The sequence below is a fragment of the Vespa crabro genome, chromosome 16 (assembly GCF_910589235.1).
Source record: "Vespa crabro chromosome 16, iyVesCrab1.2, whole genome shotgun sequence".
NCBI classification, from domain to species: domain Eukaryota; kingdom Metazoa; phylum Arthropoda; class Insecta; order Hymenoptera; family Vespidae; genus Vespa; species Vespa crabro.
Window position 1 is genome coordinate 1,757,551 of NC_060970.1, and position 16,073 is coordinate 1,773,623.

The 16,073-nt window shown below is 36.9% G+C and overlaps 1 long non-coding RNA gene across 1 annotated transcript in view; it reads right to left on the reverse strand.

Moving 5' to 3' along the window:
- LOC124429691 overlaps nucleotides 1-10,868 on the reverse strand; it is a 53,312-nt gene extending 42,444 nt beyond the window's left edge. The window contains exons 1-2 of the long non-coding RNA XR_006943514.1: nucleotides 10,489-10,868; nucleotides 10,240-10,395 (exon numbers count right to left, since the gene is read on the reverse strand). This is a non-coding gene — a long non-coding RNA (uncharacterized LOC124429691). The remainder of the gene's footprint in view (nucleotides 1-10,239; nucleotides 10,396-10,488) is intronic.
- Between the last annotated feature and the right edge of the window lie 5,205 nt (nucleotides 10,869-16,073).

The window sequence follows — 16,073 nt, forward strand, 5'->3', positions numbered from 1 at the left end:
GAGATTGGGTCTTAAAGTGGCACCGCATAAGACGGAGGTCATGGCCTTCCCTACCTCTGCACTCTGCCGACGCTATATTGTGAAGGTGGGCACCGGAGGGGTGCCTGCACCTATGCTTCCTCGCCCATTAGGGCATACGCTATCCGCAGCGGGGAGAGTAAAGATACGGCAGAGCACACCCTGGACGACTGCCCGGCGTGGACGGATGCCAGAAATAAGTTGATGAACGCGATTGGGGGAGGGCAGTTAACCCTTCCCGCGGTTGTCAGGGTCTCCCTGACAGTCCAGGGAGGATGGGCGGCCTTTCGAACCTTTGCCGGACGGGTCATGCGTGCCAAAGAGGACGCTGAAAGGCGCAGAGAACGGGCGCGAAAAGGACGTGTGTGTGAGCGTGCGGAAGTGCATGATAACGGGAGTGCGAACGATAGGCCGCATAGGAGAGTAGCACCAGTACGACCACCTCGGGCAAGGCTCCGAGCGACTCAGGCGGCGCCTGACCCAAGCGTCGCTTCTACCTAAATTTAAGGACAAATGTAGGAATGTGAATGGGCCTGGTCAGAGCACCATGGTGTGAGGATCGGCCCAATATGTACATAGTAAGGGAGTAATTGCGTCTCCAGGGACTCGTCGGTCCCTGTCGAGTGCGCCGTAGTGGTATGATTGTGGATAGGTGAATGGATGAGAGCAAGGCGAATACCGGCCTGGCTCACCGAGGAGGGGTACCGGGTGAATTTGTAATACCCATATGCGTAATTCCGCCCACTCCCCCTCGCTCCTCTGCATGGTAGTAATAGGAATCGGGAGGTTATTTAGTCGGTAGGCGATCCGTCCCTGGGAGCAATCTCAGACGGGTTGAATCCGAAACTCCCCTGAGTACCGGACTCGGGGGGCCTATGAAGGATTTTCCTCCTGACGAAACAAAAAAAAGAAAACAGGATTGCGTCAGGGTTCCCCCCGTGGGTAGGGGGCAACAGAATACTCCCAAAGTACCCCCTGCTTGTCGTAAGAGGCGACTAAAAGGGACTATATGAATGGTGTGTGAATGTTTTTGTATGGCTATTCCTCTCTTTGTTCTACTATTATATCTTTTCCTATTCTTTCTCTTTCTCTCTAGCTTCCTCCGTTCCTATCCATTCCTTTGTAGAGCCTGGCTCCCATTCATATCTTTAATTCAATATGAATAGTACGACCAGTGGAATCAGCAGGCGCGGGAGGGCCACGGCGGTGTCAGGTGGTGGTAGGGCAGGCCACCCGCCGTCGTCAACCAACGACTGCCAGGAGCTCAGGGTAAACAACCTGGCCCCAGCTCTGGACAATGCGTCAGGAAGGGTACCAAAGGTAGGCGACCTGGCCTGCGATGTATCTAATGTGCCAGGAAGTTCAAGACTGGAGGAGGGCCATCTGGAAAAATGGCAAAAGGCTGCCATGGCCGTGCAAAACATGCGGCCTTCCGGCCTGAAGTCATCTATCCACGTTAGGAGGAATAAACGAGCGAGACCTGTGATCTACTCCTCAGAGGAAGGCGAAATAGGAGGAGACATAGCCGGGTGGAACATGGAAGTCCCGGCAGTGGCCCATCTGCCTCAGGTGGAGACCTGCAGGCTATTGGAAATTGCCACGAGGCAGATCCTGATGTGCGACAGCGAGAAGAGAAAGTGCAGCAACATCAAGGGCTCTGTTTCAGGGAAGATGAAAAACTCCAATAGCTATGTAGTAAGAAAACATAAAACGCTGTTGGACAGATTCCAAACAGGATAAGGGGATCCTCCTTCAACCAAGGAGGCCATGGTGTAGTTAAAGGCAGAACTGAGGGCCTTGGAACTGCGCAATAGAGAGATGGCGGATGAACTTGCCCGTTTTAAAAAAAAAGGACGAAGGCATCGATAAACCCCGTTGCTGAGAGGAGCCAAACAACGTCACCGGAGATGCAGCAGCTGATCGAGTCGATTAGGTTAATGACGGAGACTTTCCGTAGTATCCAGCAACATCCGCAGCAGCCGCAATAGCAGCAGCGACAGCAGCCGCAACAACAGCAGCAGCAGCAGCAGCGGCAGCAGACATCGAGTGGAGCAGCGACTGGAGCTGGTAGTCCATACAAAGGCCCCACCTTCCGTGCTGAGTCCACTTGCCCTCCTGCGAAACAGGTATGTGTAGGTAAGACACTAACCCCGCAGGACGATTTTGTACAGGTGCTTGGCCGAAAGAGGAGACAGATCAAGACGAAAAGAACAAATGTACTCTCCCTGGCTACAACAAAGGATAAAGTCAACGACCCTCAACCCTTTCGGGGACAGGCGGCCTCTAAGAAAAGAAGGAAGAAAAGGAGTGGCGCGCAGTGATGAAGGATGGGGAGGCAAAGCGAAAGAGACGTAGCGGCAATTTCCCTATCCTGTGCCGAAGAGATGGCGTACAGGGACACACTCGGCCGGGCAACAGAGGCGGTCAACCTCAAAGACCTGGGGATCAAAGGTATGTCCTGTAGGAAAGGCCTCACGGGAACCTTTATATGGCAGATACGAGGCAAAGGGACAAACAAGAAGGCCGACCGGTTGGCGGAGGCCTTCAAGAGTGCCGTCCCAGGAGCGAAGATACTCGCCCCCTGCGCACGAGCTCCATAACTTTGGTAGGCCTAGATGCGCACGCTAACGGGACCATCATTAGTAACGCGCTTCTGGAAATAAAATCCGGAATAGACCCCAGCCTTTTTAAGATAGGAGAGATAAGGATCGGTAGGAGTAGACTAGGCGAGGCCACTGTCTCGGCGCCTGTGCCTGTCACACGGGCGGCCGTGGAGAGGGGCAAACTAAGAGTGGGGCTTACGACAGTGAGGGTGCACGAACTTAGACAGCGCCCCCTCAGATGCCATCGATGCGCGAGGACATATAGCGGCAATGTGCCCGGCTGCGAAGCCTAGGACAGACCGTGTTACGTCTGTGGAAAACCGGGCCACTTGGCCAAAACATGTACGGACAAGACAGCCTGTTCGTTTTGTAAAGATGCCAGCCGGAAGCCGACTAACCATCGTGCCGGTTCTTGGGAGTGCCCGGTAGTGCTCCCCAGGAAATGGGTGGACAAGGTGTTCGTAAGTGCACCAAGTGTCTGCCCAGAAAAAACAATAATCAAAGAAGAATCGAATAAGACCGCCGATAAAAATGGAAAGAAAAATGTAAAAGTGGCCGAGAAGAGAAAGGTGCACGAAGATATGGACGTGGAACAAAGTGTACCGGGCACCTCAATAAGGATAGATGCAGCGGAGGGTCAATAGACAAGGTCTTCTGCTGTTCTACAAACAAATATAAACCATGCGAGCCGTGCACAGGACTTGCTGGCAGAGCGCATGCGCGAGGATAGAGTGGAGCTCGCGGTCATTGTGGAACCATGGTGGATTCCTCCGGGGGATGAGAGGTGGTTCTCATCCCTAGGAGAGACCTCACTCTCCGCGGTGCTCGTGGGCGAGAGTAGAAGACCCTGTAGCCTAGTGCGTCGGAATCTTTTTTACGTAGCCATTAAATGCGGGGACTCGCTGGCAGTTTCAGTTTACTTTCCTCCCAGCTAGAATATTATGACGTTCAGTAGACTGCTTGATGAGCTCGAAGAGCTCTCAGGAACATTCCCCGCTCTCCTAGAGGTGGTGGCTGGCGGTTTTAATGCCCGGTTCAGCAGATGGGACCCAGAAGGCAGGAGTAACCGTAGGGGTGAGTTGTTCTGCATCTGAGCCAACAGAATGAACCTGGATCTACTGAGCCGGGTTGCTGTCCCACGTGCTTTCGACCACAAGGGTTGAGCGTTATAGACCTAACGTAGGGCACGCCGGCGTCCGGCGTCCGCCTCTCGGAATGGAGGGTGGATGAGGCTGAGTCCCTGTCAGACCTCCTATATGTTAGATATAACTATAGGCACGAGGCTACAGGGGTCCGAAATTCTCGCTCACGAGATACATACATTTTCCACGAGAAATTCAGGAATAAAGAAGAAATTACCCAGATTGTCATCTATTTCAGACTATTTTGAATTAATTTTATCTGAATAGCTCGTTCAATATATTGCTGATGAAACTAACGACTATCGGGCTCAGAAGTCTAATAACAATTTGGACACCCCGACGACAGTAGACGAACTCTACTGTTTTTTTTGCGTTATCTTTATTGATGACACGCAACAAAAAGCTAACAATACAAGAGTATTGGTTGAAGGATAAATATTTACGATCCAGCATTTTTGCTGAAATTAAGACGAGAGATCGGTAACTCTCATTACTAAGCAGAATCTACTTTACGCACGACTCTGGACACACTGACGATCGTTTAGTCGAAATTAGAGATGTAATCAATATGTTTCGAAAATCCTTCAATGATACATTCCATCCGTTTCAAAATCTTTGTATTGATGAAAGCCTTATGTTGTACAAAGGCCGCTTGTCATCCAGGCAGTATATTCCTACGAAAAGGAATAGATTTGGTATCAAATCTTTTATGCTATGCGATTGCAAAACGGATTATGTACAAGATGTTATAGTTTATTGCCGACGGTCAACAACTGTTGAAAGTGTAACCAGGTGATCGGTAAGTCGGGTACGATAGTTTTGTCGCTTTTGCGACCGTTCTTAGGAAACGGTCACACAATCTATCTTGATAATTTTTACTCAGGTCCAGAATTATTTAATTTTTTGCATAATAATAGTACAAATGCGTGCGGGACTGTTAGTAAAAGACGGCAAGGAATGCCGAAGTTTGAAAAACATCTGAAAAAAGTAGAGGCATGCTTTCGTTCTTCAAACAGTTTGTTAGCGATGAAATAGTTAGGAAAAAAAGAAATATATATCATTACAAAGACGGCAGATTTTGCAGCCATGTCACACGTGGAGGACTAGAGAGTGTTGCTAAGCCCGTATGTGTTACTGATTACAATAAATCAATGAGCATAATAGACAAAGTCGATAGGGTTATAAGTACTGTAAATACAACGTGAAAATTGTTGAAGTGGTACCGCAAATTTTTTCCTGTTATACATTTAGACATGCTAGACATGCTAGACATTTGTGAGTAGAATTCATATTGTCTTTATAAGTACAACCGAAGAAAAGTTATTTCTATTGCAAAATTTCACTTGCAGTTGATAAAACAAATAGTAGCAAAGTATCGGCATAATGTAGTTCGGCATCAAAGCAGACCGGTTGACAACCCCATTTGATTAAAACTTGGCATACGGGCAATGTATTTTTGCGTTTTTTGCAGCCTGTCACTGGAGCACGGGTCACGTAAAAATACGTATTTAGTAGATTTGTGGTGGATACCCACTAACCATCACAAATCTACTAAATACGTATAATTATAGGTATGTGTGACATTATATGCGTGTTGTTTGCGTTGTTAGGCAACTCTTTGCATTTTTTCTTCCCACATGTTATGTTTGTCGAGTTACTCGGTCTTTTGTTTGAGTTATTTCGTCTTCAATCGAATTCCTAGCTTGGTTTTTTATTATTAATTACAAAATTGATAAAATGAGCTGTTGTGACAAAGATAGTGATGAAGAAATATGCGCTATCAGATTATTGAACTTTTCGTATGATAGTGATTCTGAAAGACAAGATAACAAAGAAAATGACGATGAAGACATTATTCTACGTTCTCAAGTGTTCATTCGAAGAAGAATTTCTAATAGTTCTGAAACAACTTCTGATGAATAAGCAGATGAATGGTCATCGATTGATAATCCTCCAGACCTTGAAGAGTTTTTTGGTCTATCTGGAATAACTAACATGGCTAATATTCCTGAACCCATAGCTGATGCAGTGAAGTTATTTATAGGCGACGACTTTTTTGCATATTTAGTTGAGGAATCAAACAGATATTATTTCCAAAATATGAATCAGTTCAAAATATCTCCCAAAAGCATGAAATGGAGAGATATTACGATTCCGTAGATGAAGACATTTTTGGGGCTTATTATTTTCATGGGACAAGTTCGTAAAGACGCCCGAGACGATTATTGGTCAACTGATATCTGCACAAGTACACTGTTTTTTTTAAAACTATGTCAAAGGATAGATTTCGCCAAATATGGAAGGCTTGGCATTTTAATAACAATGAAGACATCACAGACGATTCTGATCGATTATTCAAAGTCAGTCCTATACTAAATTATATTGTTGAAAAATTCAATAACATTTACAAACCGAAACAACAAGTATCGTTAGATGAGGGCATAATACCTTGGAGAGGACGAATGTCTTTTAGAGTTTACAATGCTGGAAAAATTATAAAGTACAGCATACTCATATGAATATTGTCTGAATGTGACACAGGTTATATTTACAATTTTAAAGTTTATGCAGCTCAAGGATTACGGTTGATCGAGTAGTTTCGCCATATAATGATGTCTGGCACCATTTTTATATGGATAATTATTACAACAGCGTCGATAACACGGAAGCTCTTTTACAAAAAAAAAATACGAATTTGCGGAACAATTAGGAAGAATAGAGGTCTACCAGAGTGCCTGAAAAAAACTAATTTGAAAAAAAGAGAAACAATCTCTAAGAATTAATGATATATTTGTAAAAGTTTGGCAATCCAAGAAAGAAATCAGAAATACATGAAAGGAGTAGAAAGGAAGTAGAAAAATCCACAAAAACAATGTCGCGTGTATGCAGCCAAAAAAGTGCGAAGTGAAACGTGTATTATATGTAGATTCTGCCGTGTTCCTCTTCACAGAGGAAAATGCTTTGAACGGTACCATACTGTAAAGAACTCTTAACGTGTTATCAGTTCTATTTGTACTTGTCATGAAAAAATATTTTTGAATACATTGTAAAATTTAAAAAATCATTTATTTTTGTGATTTCGTAAAAATATCGTTTTTTTTTTGTTAAATAATCATACAGTATATATTTAAGTGTAAAATAAAAAAAGTTTCGTTCATAAAAACGAAATAGTTTTCGATTTACTGCGGTTTTTCTGAATAAACAAACTTCCGCGCGATTCACGAAAAAACGCCCGCTGCGTAAGTTGGCGGCGAAGTATACCCGCATGCCAAGTGTTAATTGTTGTGTTATCCGGTAAGATCTCAAAAAAAAAACGATTCTTGTAAAATCCTACTAAACAAATCACCTTTCTTGATGGATATTAGCTTTGGAAATGCTTTGAGCCATTTCATCTTTTTTGCTCCATGATCTCTTGCGTTTGACATTGTTATATACAACCCATTTTTTGTCCCCAGTAATGATGCGCTTCAAAAATGGATCCTTTTCGTGACGTTTGAGAAGCGAATCACAGACATCAACGCAACGACACAAATTTCTCTTCGTGAAAACATTGGGAATCCATATATAGAGCTTCGAGAATAAAACCAGGTTTTTCAAGTGTTCATAAACAATTGATATTGATAAATTTAACCTCTCACCGATCTCACGTATTGTTATTCGCTGGTTTGCATCAACTAATATGACCACAAAGAGTTAATGATCTAATTTAGACGACTAAATAATATATAATATATAATATATAATATATAATATATAATATATAATATATAATATATAATAGCATAAAGCGTCAATAACAGCACAATTCTTGGTAATAACGCAGTCAGTAACTATGATATGAAAACGAAAATAAAACTATAAGAATAAGTAGCATTACCAGTAGCTATATCTATATGAAAGGTTCGCTCAATATAAACCTTTTTGGGAAACTAGTCCTCTTTCATTTAGTTGAATCGATTTTTCCCATAGAGCAGGACGGAATTCTGAAGTGAATTCCTAAAAAAAGTCGGTGCAAATGTGAATTAAGCCAAAGGACTAATTCTCGAGTCAGGAAATTGATAGGAAACTAATTCATATAGCCGCTAGGAACAGTATTTTATTTCGGTGCTACGTAGAGAATAAAGATGTTAGGAAAGAATATATTCCCAGATTGGAATCACTGCCAGAAATATATACTAGAGACTCAATAATTAAAAATGAGCAGAGACGAGCTTATTTTACGACTACCTACGAGGATCATGAGATTTTCATGCCAATGCTGATATTACTAGAATATACAATGTATAAAAACCGATTACTAATTACAGTGTATCAAAATTCGGATGCCAAAATATTGCAGCTAGCTTCAAGATCATTTCGATAATAATCAATGGAATAATCAGTGTAAACCTCAGCAGAATGGAATTAATAAAAGTGATAGGGCAGGTTAGATAAAATCATTACTGTGTTTGGAACATTTAAACGCGGAGGAAAGGAAAAAATTTGTTGATGCTTTTGACAGCCAGCTCAGACTGTTTTATCTATCAGGAGAATGTTTAACACTAGTTAACGGGCTAGCTGATAAAAGAGAAAAGCCGATTGTATGGCCTGAGTTTTAGTCTTTGTCTTCATCTTTGTCTTTTTGTCTAAAATCGCTTATCTTATCGCCGCAGAAACCTTTAAAACAAGAAGCAATGTTCAGTATAATTGTTGCAGTGACCGAGTAAGAATGTTTTTTATACACAATGTGTACAAGTCTTCATTTATTGTATTTACAATAGGGTATTTGAATTTGGGCACAGTATTTTTTTATTTTGACCAATCTCCCTTCTTTTCTAACATGAATAAACCCAGGAAATGTAATAAAATATTAAACAGAATTGTTAATATCAACGAAGATAATTCTAAGGAAACTTCCGAAGAAGATCAGTATGAATTAGACTAAAGCGAAGATGAGAGTGAAAGTTTTAAATATATTGAAAGTGGAGAGATAGAAGGATCTTCGGATAGTGAAGAGGAAAACTTCTTGAAAGTGTGTCGTAACAAGAAGAGGATGCGTATTCTTTTTAGTTTTGACTCCGAGGATGAGAGAATGAGCATTCCAAGCACATCCCAAAATGTAATGAGTAAACTGTAATGATGTAAACTGTATTTAACAATAATTAAAAATAAAAAAAAATGCCATTGGAATTATGCGTTGTAATAAAACCAATATATCGAGATTTTGTCGGTACAAAATTAAAAACGGGAAAATATAACTGAAAAAAGAAAATAAATGAAACGTTTATGCCAATTCTACAAAGTACAAAACAGCAGAAATAACTGATTGTAGGCAAGAATAAATTCAATTCAATCGTATTTTTAAACCAAAATATGTCACTGAATATAATAAAAGCATGATTAAAATTAATCGCTAATTTCTTTTCGTATTATGAGATAATATATGAAAATATATAGAAAATTTTTCTTATATACATTCGACAAGGCACTCTTTAATAGATATATTCTGTACGAAACAATAAATAAAAAAAAAACAAATTTATACTGAATATAGAATAAATATTATAGAATTATTATTAAAAACTGCACAATTAGTGGATTACGAAAAACGATTCAGAATAACTTATAGAATAGCAATAAACATCACGAAAACTATAGATGCAACATTGGGGTCATTTTTCAAAGAATATAAAAAAACAATAAAGAAAAACAAGAAAATAAAAAAAAATTTAACAATATCAAAAAATAAATAAGCATATAAAATTAGTGAAAAATATAAGAAATGTATTGAAACAACATGCAAATACAAAAGATGCCAAATTGTGTTAGATGCACCATAATGTAAAGATATCAAACGATTATTAATTTTTTCTAAACGTTAGAAATTAAAAATAAGCATATCTTCACAAATTGAAACAGAATGTTACTAGTACTTCTAGGCGAAATATTATTTCATTTTACTGGATGAATTGTTCTCGATTATTACATCTAAAGAAGATCTCGAAAGGCTTACTTATTGTGTTATGATGTTTGATTATATTATAACGATTAAATTCATGTGCAAAAACATATTTATGCAAATTAATCAGATTTTATGGTTTTTATAATAATTAATTTCGTTAACATATACATAATTGGCACACGCTCAAGTACGCACAGTCAAAAATCTGTAGAAGTCAATGTGTGAACGCCGTCCTCACCAACTGTGACAACCAATCGTACTTAAATCACACTGCAAAGAGTTGTTGCATGACGCGTATTAATTAAATGACTCATTAATAAAACAAGAAAATACTATCCTAAGCTAATGAAACTAGATTAAGCCCTATAAAAAAACAATTAAAACTGTACCATTTAAGAGTAAATCCAAACAATTAATTATTAATGGCTATTCGTCAACAATTAATAGAAAAAATTACAACTAGTAACTCATGTCAAGACGAATCTTTCACCCTCGACATAATATATACTAGAGGGACTTAAATTTGATCACTTACTGCTGAAGATTCACAATACCTCCAAAATACTTGCCCCGTTGTAGCTCGAAATTTATGTAAACTGTCCCATAATAAGTCCAAAATGAAATAAATTGACGTAGATGGAAAATTAATAAGATTGAATTTGTAATACATTGACTTAATGACATTGCAAATCTGAAAAAGGATTAAACACAATTTTTATTAAATTTATCGTAATAAAAAGAAATGTAGAATTATATTAGCTATTAAATTTAAACATTTATTTACCAATATTCATCTACAGAAGTGTAATAGGTCCTTGATCATCTTCCCTGATGCACTGACTCAAATGCGCAATAATTATTTAATAATTAAGAGGCAAACAATAAATTTAATTCGCGAATATCTATTGCTTGTTTTATATATACAGTATGTCTGATTGTAGAAAAAAAGAAAAATATAATTCTCTACGAACAAATATTGACTCTATGACTGATTTGCACCCAAAATATTCATACAGATATATTCCTAAAAGTTTTTTAATATCATAAAACGCAAACAAGTTTAAAGTAACCGAAAAACATTAACAACAAATCTACTTCAGAATTCCTTCTTTATTTTATCGAAACAAAGATCGATTCATCTATGGCTGCACAAACAACTGCAATCATAATATGAAATTAAAATAACAATATCATTGTACAATACAAAAATATTGTTAAAAGTATTAAGCCAAAAGATAAAAGATTACTAAAATTCTTATTAATAAAAAGTAATTATGAAATAAACAAAAATATTTTAAGAGTTTAGTACAGTGTACTAAAATCCAACGAAACCAATTATGTATGCGTAAGATGGGAATAACTAACCCGATACGATAGATGCACGGTGGCGACAGATACCGTTGCTTGTTTCCTCGTTCATATTTTGCCCACACCTGTCGGTAAGATCACATACACCTACTGCAAGAGATAGTTAACGTTAAATTCAACTAATAGTTTATGTATTGGTAATACCAAAGGTCAATTTGTAATTTATTTTATTTTATAAAAATAACCATGACGTTGTAGTTAACCAATGCTTTGGCGCAATAATCGCAATTATGGCGATTTCGTTGGTAATGTAATGCGTTCTCCGGCAAAACTTGTAACTAATACGCTTCGGCGCCACCACACGCACACGTGGGAAACTAACCAAACAAAGTGAGAAACAACAAAGACACCGAAAACAAAGTAAACGACTAAGATGCCAGGAATACAAAAGAAATCATTTATTCTTTCTTGGACTCTTCTCGAAGTCACAAAAAATGCCCAAAGTGGCTAAAGTAAAATTATTATACATTAGTATATTTTATTTTATAATTATACATTATAGCAACCACAACTTATAATTGTAATATTTATTCACAATTAAAATTTTTTTTAGGTGAAAAACAAAGCAAATTTAAATCATTGTAAAACAGCTATTAATAGAAGCAAAAAAAAAAATCTTCATGCAATAATGTTAAACCTATCTATAATTTTACATAGAGAACAATTCATTTGTAAGTATTCCCTTTTAGCCACCTAAGCAGAAAATATAAAATTCCCATAAATTGGCTGATTATCAATATGGAAAATGAAATATCTATGACGACAATATGTATAAGAATCATATGGTTATAACGAATCGGATGAAATATGCCCGATGGGAAGAAAGTCAGAAACAATGCAGAGAGTAAGGTACTTTAAATACAAAAAATAGTAGATTTTTATGAGCCCTATATGTCATTGTGATCTATTTGGTACAAGCAATTCTTCTTACTTCTCAAAAGCATTTGCAAGCAATTCACATACTGTATCACGAAATAAAGAGAACAGACTTTCATGTATTGGTGTGAAAATTATTCTTGAAAATTACCAGATAATGGCAAGAAATGATTGAACACAAAGTTGTTTGTCCAATATCGTTCAAGATGTATGACTTCAGTGATAATGCGAAAAAAAGAATAAAATGCGCATTAAGAAAATTGACATTTCTCCCGAATCATCGAATCGTTATGTACGTTTGTGTAAAAGTACGGCCCGCAAAACTGATAATGAAACATCAATGTATGTTTCATAATTTTTACAGAACAATCAGTATAAAGGATTACGGAATACGTATTCCGTAAAAGAAACGAAACCTGCGATAGACGTAAATAGACGTTCGGACTCTTTTCATCTTTAACAAAGGTTACGTGCACCTTTTTTTGCATGTACCTGAAACAATTCATTATAATAATAAATTGGTGATATTATTATTTAGATTATATTATTTAGAAGAAATTACTAGATATATTTACATTATATTTCAAAAAGGATGGTAAATCTTCCTTTTTCGTTGATTTTTCCATATTGTTCTTGCTGTATAAAACAATGCGTTATAATAATAAATTGGTGATAATATTATTTATTGTAAATATCATTATGCGGATTCGATAGAAATAATAATGAATTTCTAAATATATATTATAATTAAATAGTTATTGTGTATATATATTTACTTAAATAAAATATTTTGGAATAACAACAGAATATGTTTGGTCAAATCAAAAATAGCAGACTGTACCCAAAATGGTCTAAAAGAAGCAACACGCGGGAGGACTACAGAACCGTATTCGTTATATAAACATTTCATTATATAAAATAATAATTTTCATTGATTATAATTAATTAGTGATATTATATATTTGTTTAAAAAATATAATTTTTTAAAACTCTATTGCTTGATTTTTCAAAGTATCGTGATGAATTAAAATTAGATGTGATACATATACGTTATTCTCTTGATATACGATGGCGAAACAAGCATATCTAAATGAAATCTATGCCTCATATTGCAATGGTTTACACCATAAATTCTGATTGTAATTTATGTATGATTGTAATGATTAATAACTCATTAGAAAGATGAAGATTTTCTACACGATATTCTCGTTTCCGATTTTCAAAACAAGTTCTATATGCGTGAAAATTACTTTTGCAAATTATTTTTGCAAAAAAAGATTTTTGCACAGAAGATGACATTTTTCCAAAATCGTACATGAAAATCTCATGTAAAAAAACTTTATCTTTTGAATGAGGTCTTAAGAATTCATAGTGTAAATTTTTGTAAACACACAGGGAGAGAATTTTTTTAAGGCTGATCCTCATCTTTCGTTCGATGTACTTCGAAGATTGGTATGATATATATAAATATCCTTCTTTGATAGGGTCGTACTAGACACGACCCACATCAATTTTACGATAAATACATAAATAATAATAAATATATTTAGAATAATACTTATAATATGTAGTATATAAATTTACGATACAAAAACAAGATTTTATCCAACATTTTGTAAAAAATAATAATTAGTGAATATTTAAATATTAAATATTATTACACAAATCAAAATATTATTAGGAGGTATAACTCTTAGCGCTTTTTTTAAATGGTTTACCCCGATAGGACTAATCCATTCTGTACTACAAGTAGTACTATTATTACTACACCAAATAACAATGTAATATAATAATAGTAATAAAAACATATTTGAATATTATGTACATTATATACATTCTACTTTTTAATCGAAAAATCAATGATTACATGTTATTATTTGGATATCTCTGATATACTTTTATAAGTACATTCTATTTTTAAAATACTTGTTGGAAGAAAACGAGCTTTACAGGAATAAACGATTTCAGGCAGATGGTACTCGTGATAAAAAATCGTAAGCTTTCTTCCTGATTGAAAGCTGTATATTCTTTCAATCTTATCATTCCTTTTAATGTCCAAACAATAAAATAATATTACTTGCTCTGTGTTGCGTTGTATGGGCGCAATTACGAGAGCGATTTTAGATGCAAGTTTTGCACCAGCGATGGGAGTCAATTTGCACGGAAAAATATCCCCGATCTCGTCCTTGTTGTCTGCAATATATAGATCCACTTGACATCACTTCTATGCTTTTAATTTCCGCAAATCTGTTTGTCATTTGTTGCTATTAATAACTGTAAAATAATGGCCATTAATTCGTTTGTTTTCGATGCGTTAGCTGCATACGCTTCTTGTGCAGAGATTTTTTCGTATAATCAACTAATTCTTTCCATAAAGTGTGCCCCTAACATAGACAAACGGATAAATATGATCTTCGATGATGTAGAAGAATCATTGAATTCTGACATTTCTGCAATTTTTGAAGAAATTGGATACAAAGGTAAAAAGCAAACTCATACTACAGGAGACGCATACTGTCAAGCAGCTCGGAATCTTATTCCGAAAATATTGACGAATTACCTGATAAATCGTTAATATTAGAAATTTTGCAACTTTTCTTTTCCGAAAATTTGCTTGAACATATTGTGAGAGAACTCAATAATTATTATACTACGAAAACTATATGAAGTAGTCACTCGCAATAGATGTTTTGGAAAAATACAAAAGTGACCAAAATGTATCGATTTTTCGCTCTGTCGATGTTAATGTCAAGAGTACAAAATTATCAATAGACGAATATTGGTCAACCGGCGATTTAATACGCACGGAAAGTATTCCAAGAATAATGAAAAAAGACAGATATATAGCTCTATTACAAATGTTGCACTTCCACGACAATAATGAGACAAGTCCACATGCGCTAATAAAAATACGGAGCATCATCGACAGACTGCGTAATTCTTTTTCACGGACATTTTATCCGCATAAGCATTTATTAAAACCAATATTAAAACCAACTGTTATTGTAGACTATATTCGCGTTATGGGAGCAGTTGACAAAACAGATATGATTTTAAAATCAATTAATAATATTCGAAAAACTTTGAAGTGGTATAAGAAATTCTTTTTCTACATGCTGGTCCTTTCCATTTATAATACTCACATACTTTATAAAATTACATCCAAAAAGAACATAACATTTGCGAAATTTCATTTATATCTCATTCGAGAAATTTTACTAAAATATCCAAATGAAAATGTATACAGTAATAAGTGCGGTGGCCAAACTGCATCCAAAGATAATCTTTTACGACTGGTTCCAGGACATTTTCCATCAAAATATATCAATCCTACAGGAATCCGGCAGAATGATCGGCGGAAATGTGTAGTTTGCAACAAGCACCAAAAACGAAACGAAACACGATTCGAATGTAAAGAGTGTAACGCGGGATTATGTATTGAACCCTGCTTCAAATTATATCATACAAAGAGAGATTATCAAAGATTGTTAAAGATTATTAAAAATGACTAATATTGTTCTTCTTATTATTATTATTATTGTTTGGCCGGCGTGCCGGCCAGCCGCTTCAAGGAAAAGACCAGTAAAATTGGCTCCGCACACCATTTTAGGAACGACTCGCGTATCGTGTTATCCGCGCGGACAACCTTCTACTATCGCGCCTGGTGCGGAGAGAGCAATTCTTTTCTGAGTACTCTGCAACGAAAGGGTTAAGCACATGAGGAAAAGTGTCAATCCAGGACAGACAGATGGTCGAGTCCGACCAAAAGATACTTTTTGTAATGTGCATGATTGGCAATGCCTTTTGCACTACTTTGTGCAATCGTACGAGTAAAAGCGTGGCGCTCAACTCGAGTCTCGAAATGGTTAAGGCTTTAACTGGTGCTACTCACGATTTCGCGCAGAGAAGAGACACTTGTACCCTTCCGTCCGCCGTCGATGATCGGATATAAATACATGCACTGTATGCCCTTTCGCTCGGGTCGCAAAATCCATGGAGCTGAATGTTTGTGTATTCAGTCGCGATAGTTCTCCCTGGTATGCGTAATTCATTTACTAAGTGCAATTGATCTCGAAACGCGATCCATGACATACAGATTTTGATGGGAACTGATTCGTCCAATGC